This window comes from Lactuca saligna, chromosome 2 (assembly GCF_052625555.1).
Source record: "Lactuca saligna cultivar CGN05327 chromosome 2, ASM5262555v1, whole genome shotgun sequence".
NCBI lineage: Eukaryota > Viridiplantae > Streptophyta > Magnoliopsida > Asterales > Asteraceae > Lactuca > Lactuca saligna.
Genome location: NC_136418.1, coordinates 2,155,406 through 2,179,487, shown reverse-complemented (window position 1 = coordinate 2,179,487; position 24,082 = coordinate 2,155,406). Strand labels below are relative to the sequence as shown.

The window sequence follows — 24,082 nt, the reverse complement described above, 5'->3', positions numbered from 1 at the left end:
TTGCACATGAATAGTATTTATCAAGTAGCAAAAAAGAGACTGTCCATGTCAAAAGCCTCACACGATAGGTCGGTTTTCGGTTCAGTTATATCCTCACTCCCTATTAAGAGTAAAAGAGGTGGTGTGGGGTGTGGGATCTTTTGCTATATTTTCTAAATGTAAAATATTAAAATTAAGTTTTAAAAAAAAATTATTAAATAAATTAAAGGGATATAATAGTCATTTTAAGTTTGATAGAGATTAAACCACAACAAATCCAAGTTGGAAACTTTTTTTACTTTTCCTACTAAAAATTATAAACCACAGGACCATTTTGCAGTTTGCTCTTTTCATAAATATCCCAATATTCAAGACTTTACTACACTACAGCTATCCCATTTGGATTTCCTGTTTTGAAATTTTAGACAATATTATAAACCACAAGGAACATATTTGCAGTCAACTTTTTTCATAAATATCCCAGCATTTAAACCTTTACCAGATACAGCTGTCCCATTTAGATTTCCTGTTTTGAAATTTTAAAGAATAATTCTCAGTTGTTAGTCTATATATATAGTCTATAGCCACACATCTTTCTCTTATCTTCTGTCTCTTACTATCAGGTTTCCCTGGACCGAGTTAAAAACCCTTGAGGTAATTCTTATTATTAATTGTTAATATTTGTTAGTTTTAATTATCAATATCTGATATTTTTCATGGTTATTTCTATCTATTGTTATTTTATTAGTTTTAAGAGTTAAGTATTTGGTTTTTTTTTTTTAATTATATGGAAACGCAGAGGCAAACACGAAAGATTATTTTTCTATTTAATTGTTATTTATTAGTTTTAAATTGTTAATTGGTTAATTTTAATTGCTAGTTTAGATTTTATATTAACCGTGATTGTTAGTTTGATTGTTACTTGTTAATAACTTGATTATTTAACTAACTACAAAATGGAAAGATTTTTGAAGAAAACATATCAACATTTTATATTTTATTTTATATTTATGTTGAGTATATTATGGACCCTGTTATACTTTTTTCTGTGGATTCGCCACGGCATATGTATGTTGATGGTTAGGAATTTTAGTGGTGAGCTGAGCTCATCTAAATATCTAATATTGTTAGGTCTGAAAGTGAACACCTGGTAAGCTATGAAACAATATCTGGTGTTGAGTAGAATGTGCATGAAAAGAGTCCATGTCAATTTCTACATGACAATTGATGTAAAGTTCTTTAATGTTGGTTGATATACGTAAGAAGTGTTGAATGCAATAAATAGCAACACAGTATCATTCATGTATGTAATATAACATGCATCTTACTTTTATTTTTCTATATTACAAAGTTGTATTTTCAGTTTTCAATTTTCAATTTCCATATTAATGCATTGTACTTTAAGAAAATTTCATAATATTGCATTTTACTCTGAAAAATGCATCCATTATAGCATTATAGTTTCATTTTTTATTTGTCAGGAGTTAGGACATTACTTTGCAAAATCTGCCCAACTAAAACTATGAAAATATAGTATCTGGATAACATTGCTGGTAGACTTAAACATGGAGATGGTCATTAACATGGGTCGTTTTCATTTTAACCTAGATGATGAGAGAGATGTTAAGTGCAAATTTCACCAATTTGGTTGTCCTTGTGGACTGAACTTATCACAACATCATATTTTTATTTTTGTTTATCATTACATTTATATAATAACAATTAAATATTTTAATATTCATCTTCTTCTAATTATTCAAACTTCATATATGTTTTTGATTATTCTTTTTAAAACAGAAAAAATAATCCCTAAAAAGTTGACCATACTAAAAAGCCATTTTGTTGATTCTATTAATATCATTTTGTATAAAGTTATCAAAGCTTTAGCTGTAGATTATGAGATCCACACTTTCTACCGGTTAAAAAATAAAATTATCAGTCTAGGATACATGTAATTGCTCGATTATAGATTTCCATCGAATTCCCGTTGCTAACACAACTGAGAATTGCCAGCAATGGAGATTGTTAGTGAAATAGTGAGAGGAGTTGTTCAGGTCCTCATTGTTCCAGTTAAAAAACAACTGGATTACCTAATTTCCTACAAAAAGTATGTTGGGGATATGCGCACCAGAAAGGCGGATCTGGATGCTGCAAGAGTTGGCATGGAATCCCAGAAGAAGCAAAACAGAGAAAGACGTCTTGAGGTTCCTGCCCAAGTCGACCCTTGGTTGATAGAAGCAGAACAGATGAATAAAAAGGTGGAAGAATTTCCAAGTGAAGTCCTCAGTTGTCTCGATCTCAAGAGTAGACACAAGCTTGGAAGGAAAGCCTTCAAGATATTTAAGGAGATCGAGGGTGTTCTGGGATGATGCCCTGAGATCCAGGGGACTGAATTGCAAATTCCTGTGGGAAGAATTGATTCCACCATTGCATGCACATCTACATCATCAAGTGATCGAAATGACTTCCAATCAAGAGAGCATACTTTTAGGGAAGCACTGGAATCACTCGGACCCAACAACAGCTCCCACATGGTAGCCTTATGTGGGATGGGTGGAGTGGGAAAGACGACAATGATGAAGAAGTTGAAAGAGTTTGTGGTTGAAAAGAAAATGTTTAATCATTATGTGGAGGCGGTTATAGGGGAGAAGACGGACCCCATTTCTATTCAGCAAGCCGTTGCAGAGTACCTTGGTATAATTCTAACAGAAACCACTAAGGCAGCAAGAACTGATAAGCTACGCGCATGGTTTTCTGACAATTCAGATGGAGGAAGAAAGAGGTTCCTGGTAATCCTGGATGATGTATGGCATCCAGTTGATATGGAAGATATTGGTTTAAGTCGTTTCCCAAATCAAGGTGTCGACTTCAAGGTCTTGATTACATCAAGGGACCAAGCTGTTTGCACTGAGATGGGAGTTAAAACTGATTCAGTTATCAAGGTGAGTGTCCTAGAGGAAGCTGAAGCACAAAGCTTATTCTGCCAACTTTGGGAACCTTCTGATGATGTCGATCCTGAGCTCCATAAGATTGGAGAAGAAATTGTAAGGAAGTGTTGTGGTTTACCCATTGCAATAAAAACCATGGCCTGCACTCTTAGAAGTAAAAGCAAGGATACTTGGAAGAATGCACTTTCTCGTTTACAACACCATGACATTAACACAGTCGCGCCTACTGTTTTTCAAACCAGCTATGACAATCTCCAAGACGAGGTGACTGGAGATACTTTTTTGCTCTGTGGTTTGTTTCCGGAGGACTTTGATATTCCTACTGAAGACTTACTGAAGTATGGATGGGGCTTAAAATTATTCAAGGGAGTGGATTCTGTAAGAGAAGCAAGATACCAGTTGAACGCCTGCATTGAGCGGCTCGTGCATACCAATTTGTTGATTGAAAGTGATGTTGTTGGGTGCGTCAAGTTGCACGATCTGGTGCGTGCTTTTATTTTGGATATGTTTTGTAAAGTGGAGCATGCTTCGATTGTCAACCATGGTAGTAGTAAGCCTGGGTGGCCTGAAACTGAAAATGATGTGATCAGGACCTCCTGCAAAAGAATCTCATTAACATGCAAGGGCATGATTGCATTTCCTAGTGACCTCAACTTTCCAAATGTCTCAATTTTAAAACTTATGCATGGAGATAAGTCGCTGAGGTTTCCTTGTAATTTTTATGAACAAATGGGAAACCTTCAGGTTATATCATATGATTATATGGAGCATCCATTGCTTTCCTCATCACTTGAATGCTGCACCAACCTTCGAGTGCTTTGTCTACAACATTGCTCATTGGCGTTTGATTTCTCTTCTATTGGAAACTTGTTGAATCTGGAAGTGCTTAACTTTTCTAGATCTAGAATTAAATCTCTACCTTCTACAATAGGAAATTTGAAGAAGTTAAGGGTACTGGATGTGACAGGTTGTGGCGGTCTTCGTATGGATAATGGTGTCTTTAAAAATTTAGTCAGACTTGAAGAGCTTTATGCATGCTCTTTAAGCTATCATGAAGAGACCATTAGCTTTACAGGTGATAACTGCAATGAAGTGGCAGAACGTTGGAAAAACCTTTCTGCATTGGAATTTGAGTTCTTTGAAAACAATGCTCAATGGAAGAATCTATCATTTAAGAATCTTGAACGATTCAAGATCTCAGTGGGACGCTCTTTAAAAGGAGAATATTTAATGGAGAGCAAACATTCATTCGAAAACACACTAAAGTTGGTAATGAAGAAAGGTGAAGTATCGGGACCTAGAATTAACGAGTTGGTTGAGAAAACGGTGGTACTTTGTTTAAGTGTGGATGATATGAATGATCTTGAAATTGTTGTGGTGAAGCCCTCACTTCATCCTGAGTCCTCTTCATTCCCAGATTTAAGAATCCTTGTTGTTTCAAAGTGTGCAGAGTTGAAATATCTTTTCACACTCAGTGTTGCAAAAGCTCTATCAAATCTTGAGCATCTTAAGGTTTCTTATTGCCCTGTTATGAAAGAACTAATACATAACGAGGATAGAAGAGAAGAGACAATTACACTTCGTCCTCAGTCATCTTCGTTCCGTGATTTAAAAATCCTTGTTGTTTTGAAGTGTGCAGATTTGAAATACCTTTTCACACTCAGTGTTGCAAAAACTCTGTCAAATCTTGAATATCTCAAGGTTTGTGATTGCCCTGTTATGAAAGAACTCATACATAACGAGGATAGAGGCGAAGAGACAATTACATTTCCCAAGTTGAAGCTTCTATTGTTGAGTGGGCTACGGGAGCTATTGAGTTTGGGCCAGAATGTCAACGTAATTGCGCTACCACAACTTGTGGATTTAGAAATTGGAGGCATTCCAAATATCACAAGCATTTATTCCAAGAATAAACTGGCAATATCTTTCTTGTCAAACGAAGAGGTAAAGATGTTTTATGTTAATACTGTTTAACCAGTCTTTATGATTAAATGTTTCAAAAAAATGTTACATTCACATTGTGTTTGATGTTTAATAATCAGTGAAATACTGAAATATATGAAAAATTATTTGAAAGTTGACTGTATGATGTATAGTTTGTAAGGGGCTATAAACAGAACTTCATTATTTTTCAGGTTTTGATTCCTAAGCTGGAGCATCTGTGCATTTGGGGTATAAAGAATTTGAAGGAGATATGGCCTCGTGACTTTAGTACGAGTGAGGAAGTTAAGTTGAGAAAGATTGAAGTGCGCCATTGTGAGAATCTTGTGAGTATATTTCCTTGCAATCCCATCCCATTGTTACGTCATCTTGAACAACTTGAAGTCAGGGATTGTGGTTCCATTGAAGCATTATTCAACATTGACTTGGATTATGTTGATGAGACTGGAGAAGGCAGCAGCTTGAGAAGCATTGGAATATATCAATTAGAGAATCTAAGAGAGGTGTGGAGAATAAAAGGTGGTGAAAATAACTCTGGTCTCCCTATCCGTGGCTTTCAAGCTGTTGAAAGCATAAGTATTTATGAATGTAAGAGGTTTAGTTATTTGTTAACACCTACCACCACCAATTTTGATCTGGGGGCACTTACCTCTATGGTTATACTTAATTCGGGAGAAATTGGGAGAAAATATGGATTGGTGGAAAGTAGCCAAGGGCAAGAGGTATGTATGGTTTAATGAATTTTGGTTTGTATTTAACTAACTACCATTGCTTATCAAAACTAATTACCAACTCCTACTCTTTTTTAAAATATTTCACATTTTCTTTAATAGATTCCCAAAAATAATTTGTGGGTAGGAACTAATGCTGCTTTTCATGATTTATTATTCAAATAACAAAAAGTTCACTATTTTAAGGACAAAGGTAGGAATGTTCTTAACATTGTTGACTATTTCCATAGTTTCCAAATATTTCTTGAAAGAATACTTAAAATCAAAATAATCCTTCTCAAATATAATTTTTTTAAGAAAAGGACTTGTGAAGGGATATGCAGTTACAAATGGTTGAGGTAATTCGACTTTAGCTTAACTGTTACAGTTACTAATACATTTCTTGTTGTGATATATGTGCAGAATACTCTGTTCCCAGCCTATCTCATACATTCGATTCATAACCTCGGTAAACTTGAATTGGTGAAATATAAAGGAGTGGAGGTGATATTTGAGATCAAGAGTACTCCTAGAAATCAGGATAATCAACACCAAATACTTCCCTACCTTGAGAATTTGTATATAAATGATTTGGAGAGGCTGAGTCACGTGTGGAAGTGCAACTGGAACGAGTTCCTACTTCTTCACAGAAAACAGTCAGAATCCCCATTCCACAACCTCACAACCATAGAAATGAGAAATTGTCATAGTATCAAGTATTTGTTTTCACCTCTCATGGCAAAACTTCTTTCCAACCTAAAGAAAGTCAAGATAAAATGGTGTGATGGTATGCAAGAAGTTGTTTCTAACAGAGACGATGACGAAGAAGAAGAAAAAATAACTTCAAGCACCGCTCTGTTCCCTCTTCTTGATTCTCTCACTTTAAAAAGCCTGCAAAATCTCAAGTGTATTGGCGGTGGTGAGGCCAAGGCTGGGAACAATAAAATATCTTCCAACAGTACTACTACCACTACCTCCTTTCTTGATAATTCTAAGGTATGTTTTCAACATATTCAGCTACGTATTCAACTTCCTTTTACAAATCCTTATTTCTTTGGAAATATTCTCCAATTACTAGTCATATTCTAGAAAATTCAACCAATCACTTACAAGATATTGAAAAAGTTAGTTGCTATACAAATCCAATGATGAGATTAGAATGCATAAAAATTGCAAGAGAATGAAATTTTTACAGCTTGTAATTGGATTCCGAGTTATTCATTTATGTGTATATGTATTTCCTACAATATGAAACTCATATTTCTATTATGTAACACAGCATGTCAATAAATTTCTTCAAATTAATTTATGGCTAACATTAGTTTTGTTTTAATTTATGCTTGATATTCAACAACTAATGATATATATATATATATATATATATATATATATATATATATATATATATATATATATATATATATATATATATATTACCCCTGCCATTATATATCTTATAAGAAAACATCTCATCATTAACCAAAGTATTACAAAATCATTGGCCAGGTCGTTCCTCATTTCTAGTAGAAAATATAAACTTCTAGTGTATTTAACCTGGTTAATCTTGATCTTAACATATGCTCTCTTAACCTGGCTAATCTTGCATTCCAAAATTTTAGCCCTACAACTTTTATGTTTCAACGTCATGGGCACTGAGTCAATTCATTACAAAGAACCAAATGTTTAATTAAATTACTTTTATAAACTAGTGTATGGGTGGGGAACAAACAATTAAACTTTGTTAATAATCAAACAATAATTTACATTAACTTTTTGTCATTTACTGCAGTTTTCTGAAGTGGACAGTGTTTCTTGGAGCTTATGCCAATATCCTAGAGAGATAAGCATAAATAATTGCAATGCATTGTCAAGTGTGATTCCATGGTATGTAGCAGGACAAATGAAAAAGCTTCAAGTGCTGAAAATAAAGTCATGCGATGGGATGAAGGAGGTGTTTGAAACTCAATGGATCAACAAAAGTGTTACTATGCTTGAACTGAGAAACCTCAAGAGATTGGAAATCTATAGCTGTGACCTTTTGGAACATATATTCACATTTTCCACACTTGAAAGCCTCGAGCAACTTGAAGAGTTAATGATAAAGAATTGCAAGGCAATGAAAGTGATTGTGGTGAAGGAGGAAGATAATGGAGAGCAAAAAACAAATGCATCTTTTTCTAAGGCTGTGGTTTTTCCTCTTTTAAAGCTTATTGAACTAGTTGATTTACCAGAGCTGGTGGGTTTCTTTTTAGGGACGAATCATGAGTTCCAGTGGCCTTCATTGGACGATCTTGTGATTAAGGATTGCCCAGAGATGAAGGTCTTCACAGCTGGTGGGTCGACAGCTCCACAGCTCAAGTATGTGGAAACAAGCTCAGGCAAACAGCCAAACATAGTCCTGAATGCTGGTTTAACTAGCATGCAACAACCACTACTACTCGGAAGCTTCAGGAGGTATAATTGTTTATATAATTTTCACTGCATATATCATTTGATTATTAAGAAAAATCATGATGCCAAGTAAAAACATTATTAAGCACATTACAAGTTTACATAATCCATTTTTTCCATATCTAACTAAAACGAAAACCCGAATGAAACTTGTTTTAGTTACTGTTAGACGTATTATGGGGGTGTTTGGGATTTGCTTATATAAAACAACCTATGCTTTTTTGTAAAAGTGCTTATTGACTGATAAGTTGATAAGTTGTTTTTTAGTGTATCGCAGTTTCTGCTTATTTGTATAAAATGATCGAAAAGGACATGTAACATATTACAATGTATTTTACTCCTCCCAATCTTCTGGCTTTCCTTTAGACTATGGATAACCGACTGTATGTGTGAAATTACAGTTTGATCGGCTGATTGTTGTTGATATGTTTATGATTTTTTAAAGAAAACAATTCTATGAAATTTTTAGAAACGCTCAGTTTTCAAGTAAACTAAAACATGTACTCCATGCTCTGTTTAAATTAGATGTTATTATTATTATTATTAATGGGTTAAAGGTGTTATGATTTTATCAAAAGGGTTTATATGTAATCAATGTTTTGAGATGCAGGTGGTTTGATAGCTCACTGTAAGAGGAATGCATGTATATTACATGAGAGGAATCAATATATTATAAATACTAACCAAGCAATAATTTATCCAATAATCAAGAATCAATATAATATTAATTTTTTACATTACTGTAGCACAAGGTGAGAATTACAAACATAAATTTGAAGAAAAGGAGGGGAACATTGTCTGTGATGTTCGTGAATGAAGAAAGTCACGAAAAAATAAAAAGTCGTCGATGTACAAGGAGTATTTTAAGGTAAATTAGGGGTAAATGAGTAATTAGGTATTAAATCTTAATAATGAGTTTCAAATAACTAAGGAGAAACCAACTTATTAAAAACTTCTTATTTGATCAAATAAGTGCTTATAATTTGTACCTATCCAAACACTAAAATTTGCTTATTACCGGTACCAAAACGGTATAAGCAAATAAGAAGCTTAAATAAGCAATCCCAAACACCCCCATATGTAATTGTTGTATTGTTTATATTGTTCGTTATTAGCCCACTTTATTATTTAGCCTTGTTAGAACATTAGCACATGTAATTATTGGTAGTCCATTTCGTATCTTTGTGTACATATATTGTTGGAAAGGCTATATGTCTATTATGGGAAATATACAATCAACATGGTATCAAGCTAATTTCTCCTAACCCTAGTCAACCGTGCTTCTTCTTCTCGACATTCTCATCTGTCAACCATATTTTCCATTTTTTTTTCTTCACAATTATATCTTCTTCTATGGCCACCGCATTCATATGATTTACGGGATTACCAACATTAAATCCTAAGTACCTCTTATTTTAGACATGATACAAGTTCAAGGTTAAATATTAGATGAACGAAATAGCAACATATTTCATTTCTTTTTGTTGCAATGTACCTGTTCTTATCAAGACATTGTAATTAGAAAAATCTATTTAATTATAACATTTTGCTTACAAAAATCAAGACATTACACTTTGAAAAATCTACCAAATTATAGAAATAGACATTGTATGACATTGTTATAACCGGGTAGATTTTCAAAATATAACTGTTGTAATAAGAAAATAAATGAAATTACATTGATATTTATTTGATTAACCATATAAGTAAAGTATCTTTAATGTGGAAAATTCAGATGGGTTTAATGATGAAGAAGTCTATTTTCGATGATCACACATAAAAAATTCTCAAGACTTGGTATAAAAATATTAAAAGGACAGAGGAAACGATAAACGTGAGATCAGAAAGTTTAACCAATCAACCAATAGAAGCTCAAGTCAAAGTCAAACCGAGTAACATAGGGAAGTCAACAACACAAAGACAATTTGCCAACATTGTTGCAAGTGTTGACATACCTAATGATAAGACTGCATAATTGTTACAAATGTTGGTCATATATTATGTTTTATAAAAAGGTTGTTCTTAACACACAAAATGTAGGTTTTGAATAGGTTATTCAAGTCTTGTATTTTTAAAATAGTTTAGTTATATGTTGTTAAGTACAACCGATCATATTTTAGTGAATATTATATTGTATAATAAAACTGTATATCGTTTGAATTGATCGTCTTTTACTATAAAATTTAGAGTAAATTACTGAAATTGTCCCTATGGTTTGGTCAAAATTACACGTTTGGTCCCTAACTTTTTTTTTTGCACTCAGATCGTCCCTATGGTTTGATTTTGTTGTGTTTTTCGTCCCTATGGTTTGGTCAAAATTGCACGTTTGGTCCTTAACTTTATGTATGTAAGGGACGAAAAACGCAACAAAATCAAACCACAGGGACGATCCAAGTGCAAAAAAAAAAGTTAGGGACCAAACATGTAATTTTGACCAAACCATAGGGACCATTTCAGTAATTTACTCTAAAATTTATACAGGCTTCTGTTTAACCTCATAGACATTTATGGGTTAATTTACTTTCTAAAAATTATTCAGGCTTCTACATAACAACTTAATAAGGATCACATATGGCTTGGTTACCACGACGTGGCAAATAGATGGCCACGACGTAGCAGCTGTTGCAACCCAAGCTCATAATTTGTAGGGTTCCATTCATATTTAAAGGCTCTAACTCTTGGTTTAGGGCATATCCTCTAGCCTGCACCTCTCCATTACGAAACCCTAGACTCCATGGAATATTAAGATCTTGTTTACTTGGTTTCAAGGTTGTTCTTCTTAATCTGGTGAGGCTTGTGAAGCAAGTAACTCCTTCTTGGCACAAAGAAGCATAGAGCAAGACTAGATCCACCATCTTCTTCAAGTTTATGGACCTTTAGAGGTAAAAATATTGCACCTTGACCTTTTTCCTTTGATACCCATGTTGTTGGTCATTATTGGTTGGTTTTGGTCCCATTCTTGGATGTTTTGGAGTTTGAGGAACTCTAAAACTTAATATGACATTCTTATGATATTTTTATAATTTCTTGGATGTTTTGGAGTTTGAGGAACTACAAATGTTTTGGAGTTTGAGGAACTACAAATATCTTGGACCTTTAGAGGTGAAAATATAACTAAAAATGTTACCTCAAACTCAAAGACATTCTTATGATATTTTTATGATATTTTTTCTTATAGGTTTTTCTAATACAGTGTTTTAAACTTTGCTTATAATTTTTTTAAACTTTTTTTTTATACTTTCATATAATTTTGATACAAGTGTTTTTAAACCAAATATTTTATAAATGTTTTAAAATTTTCTTATAATTTTTAACTTTTTTTTTTACATTTTCATATAATTTTTTTTATAACTTTCATACATTTATTTCTAAACTTTCTTTTACAATATTTTTAAAGTGTTTCACAGATTTTATATATGAAAATTTAATATATTTTTTATTACATTTTCAAATATTTTCGTTATATACTAGTTTAAAATGTTGTATTAAAAAAACTAAAATTTTATAAACTTCTAATTAAAAAATTATTACAAGTTGGAATAATTTTAAAACATTTACATTATATAGACTTTTTTTGTTTTTTTATTTGCTAAGTAATATTTTCTTTTATTTTTTTAAAAAATCCTCCATACTTATTGTAACATATTTAATTTTATTGTTAAATACTATTTACTTTAAAAATATTGTATATACTTAAAAACAAAAGAAAAAAATTATAAGAGGCTATATAAAATATTTTACAAAGTAAAAACATATTAATTAATTAAAAAGTAAAATTTAAAACTAATCAATATTTAGGAAATTATGGATATTTTAAAAATAACGTTTGAAAAAAAATAATACAAACAAATATGAAAAATAAATCGCTATTAAAAGTAGGGAAAATGACTTATCAGAATAATTAACTTTTCCTTTTGTTTATATTTAGAATTTTTTTTTATACACATTTAACTATTTAACTTGTTAATTTAGATAATCACAATATATAAACACATATAATTGTTGGGTTTTGAGCATTCTAACACTCCTATGGTGTACAGGCAACCCTATAAACCTTGGATCTATGTTTTCTCTATTATACATGCAAATAAGAATTTTCCAAGGCTTTAATCCTAACTAGCATATTATGAAGTTCTTATACTACAAAGTTCTAGTTAGATGACATACATTTTGATGTAGCTTGATGTCTTCAAGCTTTAAGAGCTTAGCCCCAATAGTGTGGAAGCCTCAAGTGGAATCACAAATCACCAAAACACCTTGGAAGACTTTAGAGAATATGGATACTTGGTTCTCTCTAGTGAAATCGGCTAGCCCTTCTTAGTGTACCACACTAGTGCCAATTTCACCAACCAATGACATCTTTATATGGTATGGAGACTAGGGTTAAACCCATGACCTTTCATTTCATATTGATGAGATTAAAACTTAATCTTGAAGATCGATTAGATCTCAAACAGGTAAAATAAAGATTAAACAGCAAGAACACGAAAACAATAAACAACTCAAGAATGAATCAAACGTGTCGAATGATTATAAAACAATCCTCAGAAGAGCTCGATCAAGAACTACAACTGTAGAGGATTAAAGGTTTACAAGAACGATAAAGAAAATCAAAGCTATCGTAATTCTCTATCTTGTATTCTAGATCGTTTTTTCTAATATGCATGCAAGCACATTATTATATAGTAAACCCTACAAGCTCACGGTTGGACAGGCCTAAACCGGAGTGCAAAACTGGACTATAAACCGAGCCCCATGACGCAATACAAAATAATTCCTACGCTACCCAACAATCTCCCCCTTTGCGTCAATTGGAGTGAGATCATTACTTCTTGCTTGGGCCAGCAGCAGCAGGAACCTTCTTCTTTACAGTCTGAAATAGACGAGAGATAAGAGCAAGGATCGTCTGTCTGAATCGGATATACCATTGAATCATATCGATGAAGTATTTGATATCATCCGCTGCATTTTCTTTACACCGATGGATGATCCCCAGCACATGCTCAAGACAAGCAGTGGTATAAAGATGTTTATCCGCTAAGGCAAAGAGACATTTATGTCCTTCTGCTCTAGTGAACATGACCGAATTACGCCTTGGGCCAATCTTTCCCATCTTCATCTGGTTCAAATCACTGGCTGAGCCAACAGGAGATATCTTCGGTTTCTTCTTGAAGATAGTGGCTACCTCCTGATCCATCAAGGCGACCTCCATGATATAGCATACTAACATCCTTTTGAGATGGTCTATAATCGGACCATATTCAGCTTCATTCGTCAAGAGGATGTTATGCAGAACAATCCAGTCATGGGGGTTGAGGTTCGGTAGATCTGCTAAGGATATAAGATGTTCGGTTCTTGCAGACCCTCGAATCACTCTGAACCGAACGTTGATGAATCTCCCCTCAGAATAAGGCTTCAAAACCCGAACATTAACGATCTTCTGAGCGCTCCATGTTTGGTACTGTGGTTGAGCAGCCTTCAGATAGAAATCGATTAACTCCCGATCAACCTCAGGATTAGGATGAGGGACTTCAAAAATGTTGGAGAAGGCGTGGAAGATAAACGCCTTTCGGGTTAAGGGCATGCCGAACTGCGAGTCGACAGAGTTGTAGCAGTCGAAGGAGATCACCGGTTCGAGCCAAAGGATGCTCGGAGTATCGATAGCCTCCTTAATCATTCTCTCTCGAGTCCAAGCAGGGAAAAGATTCTTCCTTCTCTCGAGGAGATCGTGGGCTTCTTTCTTCTTGCGTTCGGCTTCTTCAGCTTCTCGCGCCACACGAATGTTGCGACTATTTTTGCGTTTCAGCAAGTCAGCAATGGTTTCTTTATCATCCTCATCTTCTTCCTCAGCTATCTTCTTTCCTTTATCCTTCACACCCGAACCCGAAGTTTGACCAGTAGGAGGAGGTTCGGTTGTGTGAGCAGCTTTTGAGGAAGGAGGTGGTTTCGATCCGGACTTCACTTCTCCCCCTTGTTTCGGAGTGGACACGAAACTAGGTAGCCCTTCTAATTTACTGAGCAGATCCAGGGCAGGAGCAAGTTTTTCTGCAAGGGTTCGCCTCACAGAGTGGTTGAGAATCGGATCGTGTGCTTCCAGGATGTTGGATAAGGCAGAGTGTACATCCGAAACACATGTCTTGATGACCTCCCGTTCGGATCGAAGAGCGTCAAGTTGTTGCTGAGAGTTGGAAAGTTGAGCGCTCTTGACCTTGAGGGCGGTGGTTTTGCTTGCAAGGGCGTCCATCAACGAGTTTTCTGCAGCGAGATCCTCTTAGAGTTTAGAGAGGCGCTCGTTAATGGAGGCACGAAGGGCTGAGTTGTCGTCACTAATTGATTGGCGAAGGGTAGCGAACGACTTCAACTCCGTGGAGACGAACGTGGCCAATTGTTGAACGATTGGTTCCAACGTTGTCTGTGTGGCATCGGCGCTCTCCTGTAAGGACTTTAACAGGGAAGAGGCGTCAGAGAATAGTTTATCGACTTTTTCGGTCGCAGCCTCACATGCTTCCGTCGAGGCGTCAATGGCGGCTGTGGCTGAAGCGACTGAAGCTTGCTGATCCCGGGAAAAGGCATCAACGATCTTCTGAAGAGCAGCTTCAGAGAGAGAGGATTGAGAATTGGAGGATGAAGCAATAAGCAGGTCAACCTTCTCATGCAGCTCCTTAAGATGTTTCTTCGTTACTGGAGCTTCCTCATCATCGTCGCTTTGGACCTGAAACGGACTGAAATAGACCGAATCAAATTGCATGTTCTCCCCGCCAAGGAAAGGGTTATCTCCGTCAGAGGCATGACCGGGAGATGGAGGTGGTGGTGAAGCTGGTGGTGTAGTGGTGTGAGTGGGTTCAGGTTGAGTTTGAGGAGGGGTAGGTTCGGTTGGTGTTGGAGTGGTAGTAGGTTCGGTTGGTTGTTGGGTTTCGGTTGTGTGTATGGGTTCGGTTACTGGTGGTGGTTCGGTTGCATCGGTATGAACCCCCGTATCAGATACGTTGGTTGTAACCTTTGCAGTAGCAGTTGTTGCATCGGTGAAAATGGGTGGTGGTATAGGGAAAGAGGTTTTAGGAATGTTGGTAGTGGGGATTATGGTGGGAATGGAAGTGGGAATTGTTTGAGTAGGAGAGGGGATTGGTGAGTTATGGATTTCCATGTTAGGAGTAGGTGATCTGGGTGGGGTGGTGCCTCTTGGAGGGGTGTTGCCTCTTTGAGAGCCGTCCAAATCCGAACTCTCACCCTCCGACTCGTCGGAAGAGGAATCGATAATGAGCTTTCGCTTTGGTTTTTTCTTTCGCCTCTTCTGCTGCGGGGACTGAGCAGGTTTAGTAGCCTTCCTCTTTTTGGGAGAAGGGCCTTTAGCCCCTTTCGCCACTTGCTTTCCTTTTTCTGCCTTTTTGCCTCTTGAAACAGGCTTATCGGCATCATGGATGGACTTGAGCATTTCCTGTGTGAGTTCCCTTGGTCCTGACTGTTTGAACTCCTTAATAGTCCGGATGATCCGGCTGTCAGATGGAACATCGCCGTACATGGTCTCCGGAATAGAGCCAATGAATGAGAACTTTGATGCATCTGAGACGATAATCTTTGTGGTATGAAAAGTACCGATCGAAGACATCGATGCACTGGCAGCAGTGGGGACATCAAATTTATCCATCGCCCATTTTGTGATGAGAGCCCAAAACCTTGCATACGACACCTCAGAATGTCGTGAAGAAGAAGAGAGGCTTTGGATGAGTTGTTGCCAGAGAACCAACCCATAATCGACGTTGATCCCGTTGTAGACACCGTACATGATCGACAGGAAGAGTCGACTAGAGCCATCGGATCCTGAGCTCCGTTCAGATAAACCTTTAAAAAGAACAGTGAACATACCGTTCCACTGTGGCAGCAAGCAAGACTTTTTAAATTTCGCGACGGAGGTGAGCACCTCCATGTACCCCATGTTGTAAAACATATTGTAGATATGGCCAATCGGAATCGTCTCCGGATTAACCCTGGAAGGGTCAGCAGCAAACCCTAGCAATGCGCCAAATCGTTGCTTTGAAATCGAGGTCTTGTGATCAGAAACCTCGAAGAAAACCCTATCGACTGCTTTATCGTAATGTGCAGTCGCATACACCTGCGAGAGGAGCTCCATAGGCACAGATTCAACCTTAGAAAGTGCAGGAGCGATCGGCGAGTACTTCAGGCACTCAATAATCGGGAACATGTAGGAATCGTACGCCTGAGGGGTTAAATCGATCACCAAACACTGTTGAGGGCGAATGGGAAGGATGTGGGAAGTAGCGTGAACTGACGATGATTCTGCCATTGTTGAAGTTGGAAAGAAGAAGATGAACAGTAAGGGTTTAAGGGAATTTTTGCTCTCTTAGGAATTCGGATGCAGTAAAGAGGTAAATGGGAGAGGAGACTGCCTTTTATAGTGGGTGTAAGGAGAGAGAAAAATCTGTTCAAATCTTCTATCGAAATACGAAAGGTTTTTCCGGAATGACAGATGCGTGACAGTTAAGGTATGCGATGATCACGCATGAAAGAGAGTGTCAGATTCCTTGTAACACGCCGCCCAACAAGCGCCATTGCAGAAGAAACCATTTCAAATTCACACGCGCCTGTTTGTGCCAGAGAGGAACCGCTTCATCTTCGCACACGCGTCCATAACGTCAATTAAAGAATGGGCGTTTCAAATTTGCATGCGTCCCTTTTTACCGCCGTTTGCAATTCAATCCGTTTATCTCCCGCCTTAGTCAGCAACCCTTCATCTTATCTTTTGAATGGCATCTTTTGAATAAATCTCCCACGTGGATTATTTTTGACCATAACTTGTAAATAACCTCCAATTCAGTAAAACAGCCTGTAATTATTAGTACCAGAATTTTGGAAAATCAAAGATTTTCGTGCTAAGAGTGTAAAAAGAAAAGAAATAAAGCAACTCTTTTTAGGAATAAATGTGATGTCAATAATGACACGAAACAAATGATCCCGGGCACGAATCTCTTCCTTCAAGGTCAAGAGAGACCTTAAAGTGTTGATATGGTTTCCCGTTGAATGACGATCAAACACTTATTAAGAAATGTTGAAAGGCTTCTTTTAATTAAGCTACTTAAGGGTGGCTTTTGCTTTGATGCAACAATTCTAATCTTGAAATAAGAAAGAAAGTGAACAAAGTACTTGTGAGACCGGTGTAGTCTGTTGAACAAGTAGGTAGGAATTAATTTTAAAGTGGCTTGGAAAATATGAAATCTCAACACACAAAAAAAAAAAAAAAAAAAAAAAAAAAAAAAAAAAAAAAAAAACTAGATTCCAAGGGAAGAAATGTTATGGGGTTTAACAATTTCATAGGAATCACACAAAATAAATTTTGAGATTTCATCAAGGTACATCCGTCAATTCTTTGGTGAAAACTTGAGCAAATTAATTGTTCACCGTCAATTCAGATTTGGTGTTGAATTTTGGGTTTCACTGAGCTCGTAGTGGCACGAACCTAAGATCATAAACACAGTTGTTGTGTAACCATAAACCTCAGTGGTAATTTCTGAGAGTCTCAAGGGTTACGTTGATGAAACGAATGTAATGGAGAAATTTAATGGAGATGGTGTAAGAAAGTAAAGTACCTCAGGTGCAAAAAAATAAGGACCAAGCAGAAAACTCTTATCTCATATGGGAAGAGAGTGAGGTAGCTCACGATTAGAATAAATGTGGTAGCCTAATTGGGAAGACAAGGTTTGTTTATACCAGGTCATTAAGGCTATTATTCAAAATCTTATGAGGCTTGGGACACATACAGCAGCATGCTTCTAGAGACACTTAATTAATCCAGCAATTTTTATCCCCATAGACGAACGAACACACAAATAAAATAAAATAATTATTTTTGGAGTTTTTGATATAAAAAAATTTAAATTAAAATAAAAAACAAGCAAAAAGAAAAAAAAAAGAAAAAAAAGATTTAGAAAGATTAAAAAAAACTTTGGAAAATTTGGTAACCGAACCCGAACGTTCGGTTGGTGTCGGTTGAGAAAAATTCTGAAAAACCGAACCCGAGCATTCGGTTGGTTTCGGTTTTGAAAAATTTTGAAAAACCGAACCCGAGCGTTCGGTTGGTTTCGGTTTTGAAAAATTTTGGAAAACCGAACCCGAGCGTTCGGTTGGTTTCGGTTTTGAAAAATTTTGAAAAACCGAACCCGAGCGTTCGGTTGGTTTCAGTTTTGAAAAATTTTGGAAAACCGAACCCGAGCGTTCGGTTGGTTTCGGTTTTGAAAAATTTTGGAAAACCGAACCCGAGCGTTCGGTAGGTTTCGGTTTTGAAAAATTTTGGAAAACCGAACCCGAACCTTCGATAGGTTTCGGTTTTGAAAACTTTTTAGAAACCAAGGAATTTTGACATTCAAGTAGGTAATACTTTAGACGAATAGATAAACAACTTTGTACAAGAAATTTACAACCAAGAAAACTACCTTTGAAATGATGAGCGAGTGCAGATGATGCAACCGAACCCGAACGTTCGGTCAATTTCGCTTCTTACGTTTGAGATCGAGAGGTAGTTTGTGGTACTGATTCTGATTCCATCATACCTAGCCCTTGTAGAATTTTGTTGAATGAGGCTTCGGGAAGAGCTTTGGTAAAGACATTAGCCAGTTGATCAGTGGTTCTAACAAAGTGTACTTCAACATTTCCATCTTCCACATGATCTTTGATGAAGTGATACCTCAGTGCTATGTGTTTGGTTTTGGAGTGTTGCACTGGGTTATGACAGATCCTAATTGCACTTTCAGAGTCACAATATAGTGGGATCTTTTTCATATTGAGTCCATAGTCTCTGAGTTGACTCTGGATCCAAATCACTTGAGAGGTGCAGGATGCAGCTGCAATGTATTCAGCTTCTGCAGTGGACAAAGACACACACGTTTGTTTCTTTGACTGCCAGCTAACCAACTTCCCGTCAAGGAATTGGCAGCCACCAGTTGTGCTTTTTCTGTCGAGTCCACAACCTCCAAGGTCCACATCTGAATAGGCTTGAACGAAGAAGCCTGAGTTGGAAGGATACCATAGACCTAGAGAGGTGGTTCGCTTGAGATAGCGTAGAATGTTCTTCACTGCAAGCATGTGAGGTTCGCGTGGATTTGCCTGAAATCGAGCATAGTAACAAACAGAAAACATTATGTCAGGCCTGCTAGCAGTGAGATACATTAGTAAGCCTATCATCTGTCGATAAAGCGTAATATCAACAGCCGGTTTGTCCAGGGATGGGGTGAGCTTGGTGCCGAACGCCATTGGAACTTTGACTTTGGAATCTCCCATCATGCGAAACTTTGCTAGGAGAGTCTTCGTGTAAGCTTCTTGATTGATAAAGATGCCTTCGGGTCCCTGTCTAATATTTAAACCAAGGAAAAAGTTAACAGGACCCATTGAGCTCATTTCAAATTTAGTCTCCATCAGCTTTCTGAATTCAGCTGTTAGGCTAGGATTCGTGGAGCCAAGGATGATATCATCGACATAAATTTAAACGATCATAAGGTGGTTACCTTCCTTCTTGCGAAAGAAGGTTGGGTCAACCGAACCTTGCTTGAATTTGGACATCTTTAAAAATTTAGTCAGCGTTTCATACCAGGCTCTCGGAGCTTGTTTCAGTCCATACACGGCTTTATCCAAAATATAACAATGATTAGGATACCTTTCATTTACAAAGCCAGGAGGTTGCTCCACATACACAGTTTCTTCGAGTTCACCATTGAGGAATGCACACTTGACGTCCATTTGGTAAACCTCAAAGTTTTTGTGGGCAACATAGGCTAGAAATATTCTTACAGATTCCAGCCTAGCTACGGGAGCGAACGTTTCTTCATAATCAATCCCTTCACTACTAGAAAAAAGGCCTTTTACGACGCGCAAGATACGACGCTCATTGATCTATGTTACGCAAAGGAGAGTGACATTATAAAAATGTCATATCTTCAAAAAATTTAAGGATAGAAGACACGCATTATTGAGCGCCCTTAAATTAGTGTCTAAAAAAAACACGGAGGGCACCTATAATAAAATGTGCGTCGTCTAAGGATGTTGCTTTATAATTTTTAATGGAACGCGCGTTCCATCCTTTAACAGTAGGGGGAAATGAAATTCTGAAAAAATTAAAAATCCCGCCTTCCTTTTTTTTCTCCTTTCCCTCTTGCCCAAATTATGGACGCTCCTTCCTTCCCCCTCCCGACATTGACTGCTGCCTACTTCTTCCCTCACTTCTACCTACTGGAACCACCATATCTCCCACTCGATGTTGAAATTGTTAGAAAAAGCCCTAATTATACTCTCAAGTCTAAATACAGAAAAAATAGAAGATGGTGAAGAAGTAGCAGTAGAGGAAGTGGAGGATGAACAGTCGAAAATGGAAGGAATGGCATCAATAGCGTTGTTACTAGATGGGTCAATCTAGGGTCATTTTGTTCAACTTCCCGAGTCCGTTTATTACCAGATGGGTCAATCTCGTCTTTTCGTCTCGACTTCATATCTCTCTGTAAAGCAACCGACGACCCCCACACCACCATCTGCAAACCCTAAGCCATCGTCACGATACTGTATTGGTAAATGAAGAATCGGAGAGAAAGGAGGATTTCCGTCAGACGACCGACTGTACCGGTGGCTCGGAGGTGGTCCTGTTCTTCCTCCCACCACGATTCCAAGCTTTTGTTCGCCAGAACACCGATTCCAAGAGAGAAGGTGAAGAAGACAGTGGAGAGCTGGAGGTTCATGATTATTAGGTCACCGAGTGTAGTTCTGAAGCCTCTTTCGAGTCCGATCTCCATAATCATCGGTAACGCCATTAAAAGACCAAGTTGAACTACAGATTGAGAAGCCATGGCTGCTTTCAAAGCTTTATCTCCTTGCATATTTGGTGATTTCATAATCGCTTTTTCTAATCCACTTAAACAGAGATATAATCTCCCGTATAAGAACGCATACACAGTAAGCATCACCATCTGAAACATAAGATAATTTGTCATTTTCTTTAGACACTTACACTGTTAGACACACACACACACACACACACACACATATATATATATATATATATATATATATATATATATATATATACAGATATTAATTAATTTACCATTGAGCTAATGTCGTCCTACATCCTAGATGGTGTTTGTGTGTGCGCGACAAGATTAAACAGAAAATGGGAAAGAAAAGAAAAAACGAGCAAAAAGATAGAGAAGAGAAAGTGTTGATAGCTCTGTTAATGAATGTGGAGTCTCCAAAGCTGTTGATATCATAGACAGCATCATAAAGGATCCTTCAAGGGCACAATTGCTAAAGTTTTTCATGTCTGATGGAGATCTTTCAAAAGAACTTGATGACAGATTTGGCTCTCAGTGTGGGGATATCTTGGTCTTTTTCGATGCATTGGATAATTGCAACTCTGAATCGGTTAATGTGAAGGTCCTTACTTTCTTTGTTGATCTTTTTTCTGGAGACACATGCCCTAATTTCAATCCAGATTTATAGAAGAAATTCCTTGACCTGGATTTGGTCCACAGAAGAAGGATTTCTTGAAAGTCCTACGCCTACAGGGTTCAAGGTATGCTTTGTTACAATGCTATTTATGTTTTACTTTTTTTGTTTGACTTGATGAGCTTTCTTGGTTAACCACTTAATCTCAACAGCTTAGTGTATCAAAACACCAACCCTTCCCCTACTTGCCCTTAATATTTTTTCCACCAACTTCTCTCATGTTAAAATTGATGATGATTATGAAATCTATTTGTTGGGATGTAAGGGTAAAATGGTCATTTGGTCTTAGGGGCTGTTTTATAGTTGCTAACCATTCAGCCACTTTACCATACAAGACTTGATGGGAAAATAAAAGAAAAAAGAAACAGTCCCTGAATTATTTGTATTGATTCATGATTGATACCTTGTGTTTTCCTATTCCAGGTAACAGTTTCCAATTCGAATCCAAACATAGTAATGGTTGGATTTCGTGTCCATGTGGGAAACACATTAGCAAACCATATACCCTCTAAGATAACAATTTTCCAAAGAGTTATAAAACTAGACGAAGGCATGAAGTCATGGTATGACATCCCATTTACAGTTGCAGAATCCCTTCTACCTGATGAAGAAATTACAATCTCCATAGGAACAACTTTCAACAGATCAACTTTACCAAGAATAGACACTTTAGAAATTTATGGTAGAGTAAAGGATGAATTTGGTTGGAAGGAGAAAATGGATGCAGTATAGGACATGGAGGCATGTGTGTTTGGTAGCAGTTCTTGGGTTTCAGGATCTGGGAAAAAACGTTGCATTGGTCAAGTTACTCCTATTGAAGAACAGGTTGTTTCAAGCCGTTTTGCCTAAATGAGAAATATATTATCAAGTACACAAGTCACTTCTCTACTTCAGTTTTTTATATTATGCTTTTACTAATTTACAATCACAGGGACAATAGATGTAAATGAGGAATCTTCACGATCACATGCCATTCTTCGTTTATAAATCTTGCAGGAAATGAAAGAGGTGCAGATACAACTGATAATGATAAGAAAACAAGGTAAAGGTTGGAATATAGAATGGAATGAGTCATTCCATTCCATTTCTTCCCTCTCTATTTTTCTCTCTCTCTTTTATTCTAATGATCAAAGTTCTTGTTTTTAATATCAGTTTCCCTGTTCTCTTTTATACTTGATGCACCTTTTATTTGCAGGCTTGGCCTGTGCGTACTCCAAGGCCTGTTGCTTTCCAGCTTGTTGCTGATACCCCTCTTCTTACTGGACAGGTAAGTTTCAAATCTTTTTGTTGTGGATTTCTTATAGTTTCTTTTTGTTGTGGATTTCTTATAGTTTACTTAGCTTCTTAAATCAAAGAGTATAAAGCTTTCCTAATGTGTTCTAATAATTAAGAAAACGGTGTTTTTTTGAAAAATACTGATGGACTTTGCTATTTTGTTGTATGGTGTATTACCTTGGATATAATTTGTTTTTACAGTTTTCTCTTTTTATTTAATTTAAATTTGGATATAAGTTTGTAACACATGGGATTTATGATTGCAGCAAACAATCTTTCTTTTCTTTCCAGACATGATTAAAGGCATGTTTTTGGCTGTAGTTATTGGACCACCTGTTGTGGTTGCCATCATTTTAATAGTACAGGTATTATTCTATCTCTGAGAAATTTCATTTGCCATGTCATCAAAAGCTGCCAGATGGACTATTATCTTTCATGTTTGAGTTGGTTCTCAACTTGTAGAAGAATAACATAAAATATTTTGGCATCTGAGTGTAAAAAATAATATTTTGAACTCATAAGTTCCTTAATAATACTTTATTGTGTTACATGTACTTTATTACTTACTCATAATATATAATTCAATCTGATTATTGATTATATATTATGAGTAAGGAGAGCATTCTAAACATTCTGGAAACTTTAAAAGAAGAGGGAAATAGGGTCTTGTTCAATGCTTTAGCTGTGTTTGCTCTAAGGGAGATCAACTTATCACAAGTAAGTTACTGTTTCACCCTTTTATTTAATATTTTTGTGATTGAATGAAAGTCTTAATGAAAGTAATTGACAACCTTTCTCTGTAAATGATGTTGTGATTGTGGGAGAGGTGTTGTGTTTTTCTCTGTTGCTAGGTAACCTTCTCAACAACAACATTCTACTTAAGCAGGTGAGTAATCAAGATTAAGGGAGACTTGTAATCATGTTTGACATTCCTTTCCAGTAAGAAACAGAGTTGTATGATTATTTGTTACTTTTATAGGAATGTATAACCCATGTTAGCAATGTTTTATTTTTGTTTAACATTTGAATGATTCTTTGTATGACATTATAATTTGTGTAATTTATTTTATTTTTTGAGTATGAAATTTTATTTTATATTATTCAATGGATTGTATTTTTTGTATATGGTATTTTATTTCTATTATGAGAAATTAAATGCAAATTTAATTTAAAAATTAATAAATATATAAATTTATTTTTTTTAAACATTTAAATTTACGATACGCAAAAATGTGTGTCATCTTCATTTATGACATGGCCTTTCTTGACAGGGGCTTT

General features: G+C 36.2%; 1 long non-coding RNA gene and 1 pseudogene across 2 annotated transcripts; both read left to right on the top strand.

Annotated features, from left to right (window-relative positions):
* The first annotated feature begins 486 nt into the window (after nucleotides 1-486).
* On the top strand, nucleotides 487-9,294 carry LOC145030581 (uncharacterized; annotated as a pseudogene). Its single transcript, XR_013676634.1, has 6 exons — nucleotides 487-633; nucleotides 1,461-4,871; nucleotides 5,063-5,590; nucleotides 6,002-6,574; nucleotides 7,368-8,032; nucleotides 8,776-9,294. The product of XR_013676634.1 is annotated as an uncharacterized LOC145030581 (transcript).
* Nucleotides 9,295-22,694: 13,400 nt separating this feature from the next.
* Nucleotides 22,695-23,756, top strand: LOC145028732 (uncharacterized). Its single transcript, XR_013676153.1, has 3 exons — nucleotides 22,695-22,796; nucleotides 23,071-23,169; nucleotides 23,420-23,756. It is a non-coding gene; the product is annotated as an uncharacterized LOC145028732 (long non-coding RNA).
* The last annotated feature ends 326 nt before the right edge of the window (nucleotides 23,757-24,082 follow it).